This window comes from Silene latifolia, chromosome Y, assembly GCF_048544455.1.
Source record: "Silene latifolia isolate original U9 population chromosome Y, ASM4854445v1, whole genome shotgun sequence".
In the NCBI taxonomy this organism is placed as follows: Eukaryota; Viridiplantae; Streptophyta; class Magnoliopsida; order Caryophyllales; family Caryophyllaceae; genus Silene; species Silene latifolia.
The window spans coordinates 288,777,026-288,781,483 of record NC_133538.1 but is presented as its reverse complement, the minus strand read 5'-3'; positions in this window follow the sequence as shown (position 1 = coordinate 288,781,483).

Genomic DNA, 4,458 nt, shown 5'->3' with positions numbered 1-4,458 from the left:
CGGCTGGAGCTAACGAGATCGCCACGTATAGCGATTTTGTCATGGAAGCGGGTGCGATAAAAAACGTACTCATTTTTGCAATGGAATCCAATTTGCAGAAACGCTTCATAGCCCAAGGTGCAAACAAGATTTTCACCACGCTCACTAAGGAATTCTCGAAATCACCGAGAATCGTGACCTGTGAGCATACCTGTCGCTTCTTTGAGGCGAAACTCCAGAAGGGCCAACCGGTTAGCCCACACATTCTTTGCATGATTGAGAATGTCGAGAAACTGGAGGCACTTGATTGTAAGATCAGTGAGAACATCGTGATTGACCGCATGCTTCATTCACTCCACAATGGTTTTGCGCTCTTTAGAGCCAATTACTATATGAATGATTTGAAGAAAAGTCCTCATGCACTACACTCCCTTCTCGTACAGACCGAGAAGGACATGAAGTTTAGTGGGAGCCTGAAACAGGATGTTCTCGTTGTGTCAAACAAGGGCAAGGGTAAGGGCAAAGCTCAGGCAGACCTAGCAGTAGGTAAACCGAAGTTTAAGAAGTCGGGATCGGGTAAGAGTGGGCCTGGTGAGTCGAGCACCTCACTAGGCGCGACAAAGAGCAAGACCGGTAACATGGAATGCCATCATTGCCACAAGACAGGGCATTGGAGGCGTACATGTTCTCAGATACCATGAGGACATAAAAGCAGTCGCGTTACTCTGTTGGTATGTCTACTTCTTCTTCTTTTATTCAAATGATTGAAATTAACCACGCAAGTTACGGAACTTGGGTACTAGATACTCGGTTGTGGTTCTCATCTCAGTGCAATCATGTGCGGGGGCTCAAAACATTGAACCCCTCGTAAAGGGTGAGGTGGACCTGCGTGTCGGGAATGGAGCACGAGTGGCCGCCGTCTCGAGGGGAACATATGTGATCCAGCTTCCTAGCGGATTTGAGTTATTTTTATATAATCGCTATTATGTACCCAATCTGTCCAAAAACATTATTTCGGTTTAAAGCGCTTGACAAACTTGGTTTTTCATTTGTAATAGAGAATAATAGCTGCATTTTCTCATTACACGATATGATTTATGGCAAGTCTCTCCATGAATGGAATTTATGTTTTAGATCGGACTCATGAAATATTGCACGTAATGAATAAAAAGTTAAAGGTTGGTGACAAAGATCAAACTTATCATGGCACTGCCGTATGGGACACATTAATGAGAAACGCGTTAAACAGCTCATAAAGAATGGAGCTATCTCGGCCTTTGATTTTCAATCATTTGGCACGTGTGAATCATGTCTCATTGGTAAGATGACTCGAATTTCCTTCAAAGGTGTTGGAAAGCGCGCTGCTGACCTATTAGGACTCATACATACGGATGTGTGTGGACCTATGTCAATCACCGCACGAGAAGGCTATAGGTATTTTATCACTTTCACGAACGATTTAAGTAGATATGGCTATGTCTACTTAATGAAGCATAAAAGTGAGTCCTTTGAGAAATTCAAAGAATACCGAGAATTGGGTACAAACCAATGGGGTAGAAAGATTAAAACACTACGATCGGGCACCGTGGTGGCGAGTATCTTTCACACGAGTTTGATCAACACCTTAAGGTCTCGTGGGACCGCTTACGCTTAACTCCACCTGAAACACCTCGGTTGAATGGTGTGTCCAACGAGAAATCGAACACTATTTGATATGGTTCGATCCATGATGAGTCACACCGTATTGCCGATTCATTATGGGGTTATGCTCTTCTCGTCACTTGCTCTAATACTTAACCAAGTCCGTCTAAAGTCATTGACAAGACACCATATGAACTATGGAAGGGAACGGTCCCCAACTTTTCCTTTATACGGGTTTGGGGCTGCGAGGCTTATGTCAAGTGGAGACACGATGATAAGCTCGGCCCGCGATCGGTCAAGACATACTTTATAGGTTGTCCTAAAGGAACATTTGGTCATTACTTCTATTCGCCAACCGAACAACGTGTATTTTTTGCGGCTAGTGCGACGTTCTTAGAGAAGGAGTTTCTCGAGAACGCGAAGAGTAATAGAACCTTCGAGCTGTCGGAGATTCCAGAACCAAATGCCGAGCAACCATTGGAGGAACCAGTTCCTTCAATCCCGGCTGCGGTTAGTATTCCTGAGGAACCTAGGAGGTCGGGAAGAGTCTCTATTCCTCCGGACAGATACATAGGTATGGTCGAGGAACATGACATAGATGACATTCTGCTCTTAACGAGTAGTGAACCCGCAACCTATAAAGGTGCCATGACTAGTTCCGACTCAAAGCTATGGCTTGAGGCCATGCAATCCGAGATGGACTCCATGTATGAGAACAACGTATGGGATCTTGTTGACTTGCTCACTAAGGTTCGTCCCCTTCAATGCAAATGGCTTTACAAGATAAAGCATTCTGTGGAAGGTCAACAAGATATCTATAAAGCACGATTAGTTGCTAAAGGTTTCACCCAAGTGCCAGGTTTGCACTACGATGAAATTTTTGCACCCGTAGTCATATGCTGCGTTCCATTCGGATTATCTTAGCGATTGCCGCTTTTCATGACTATGAAATTTGGCAGATGGATGTGAAAACCGCCTTCTTAAACGGTTATTTGGAGGAAGAGTTGTACATGGTACAACCCGAAGGTTTCATCGATCCTAAACATCCTAAGAAAGTATGCAAGCTTAAGCGTTCCATTTATGGACTTAAGCAAGCTTCTCGGAGTTGGAATCATCGTTTCGACCAAGTGATAAAAGAGAATGGATTTACTCGATCGGTCGAGGGACCATGTCTATATATCAAGTCGAGTGGGAGCAAGATTGTCTTCCTAATATTGTATGTTGATGACATACTCCTGATTGGGAATGACATACCTCTCTTAACTTCGGTATAAGTATGGTTGAAGAACCATTTCCAGATGAAAGATCTGGGTGAGGCACAAAGAATTTTGGGCATCCGTATCTATCGAGATAGATCACGTCGGATGTTATCTCTCGGTCAGGAGTCTTATATAGACAAGATTCTAGAGAGATTCAGCATGACTAACTCCAAAAAGGGGTTTCTTCCCATGGCTCTAGGGGTGCATTTAAGCAAGTCTCAGGCACCAAAGACACTGGAAGAGATAGAGCGCATGACCCGGATTCCTTATGCTTCGGCAATAGGATCAATCATGTATGCCATGATATGCACACGTCCGGACGTGGCATATGCATTGAGTATGACAAGTCGATTCCAACAGCATCCAGGTGAATCACATTGGATGGCTGTCAAGAACATTCTTAAGTACCTACGGAGGACTAAAGATTGGGCATTGACTTATGGAGGCGATCAAAAGCTATGCGCAACCTGAACCGATTCGCAGATGCTAGCTTCCAAACGGATCGAGATGACTCGAAATCTCAGTCTGGATTCGTTTTTACTCTTAATGGCGCTGCAGTCAGCTGGAAGAGTTCCAAACAAAGTGTTACAGTAGATTCTACGACTGAGTCCGAGTACTATGTCGCGTCTGAAGCTGCAAAGGAAGCGATATGTATGCGTCAATTCCTACAAGGACTATCTGTAGTGCCAAGTTCGAATGACTCGATCACCATCTATTGCGACAATAGAGGTGCCATCTTCCAGGCTAAGGAGCCTAAGTCTAGCAACAAGTCTAGACACGTACAACGGAAAGCTCATCTAATCCGAGATTACGTGGAGCAAAAGGAGGTAGTGATAGAAAAGATTGCTACAGATGATAATATAGCAGATCCTCTCACTAAACCATTACGACAAGATAAGCATGAAGGGCATGTTATTTCCATGGGAATTAAACGTGTTCCTGAGTTGTAGTACTCTTTTATTGATTAGATTCTTTTTCTCGTGTACTCTATACGACATCATCGTTTTGATATTTATATATTTTGTTTTTCATGTGGAGTTGTACGACTATCTTGAACACCACAAAGTGAACTGAACAAACATTATATTTTTGGTCCTTAATTGCCCAAGTGAGCTGATAACTCTGGCAATTATTTTGTGACGCTGGTTGATGGTGGATTCAACGAGCCATAAGTAAAACGGTTGACTGACCAATCACAGAGGCGAGTTATACGGATATCTCGTAGGACACAATTGTGACAACGACGTGGAGTCCTAAATGTTTTATAACATTCGGTGCCAGGTCGTGGATAGGACCTCCATGGTGATCCTAAGAGTCGATTCTTTTGACTATCGACTGTCTCTTGAGACTAAGGCAGATTTTGGGTGACTTTGGTTTCTTTCTCACGGTCTTCCGTAATAGGGGGCCAAGTAGATTTTTTCTGGGTCATTTCATACTGTGCTTAAATCGGCAGGAGTCGAGTTGAAGGAAATATTCACCTTTATCGTGTACTCGATATTTCTCAGGGCCACTCGAGGAGTTGTAACTGAAATGCATAGCCATGCTCGAATACGGATTCGTTTTATCAGTTAAGTTACTC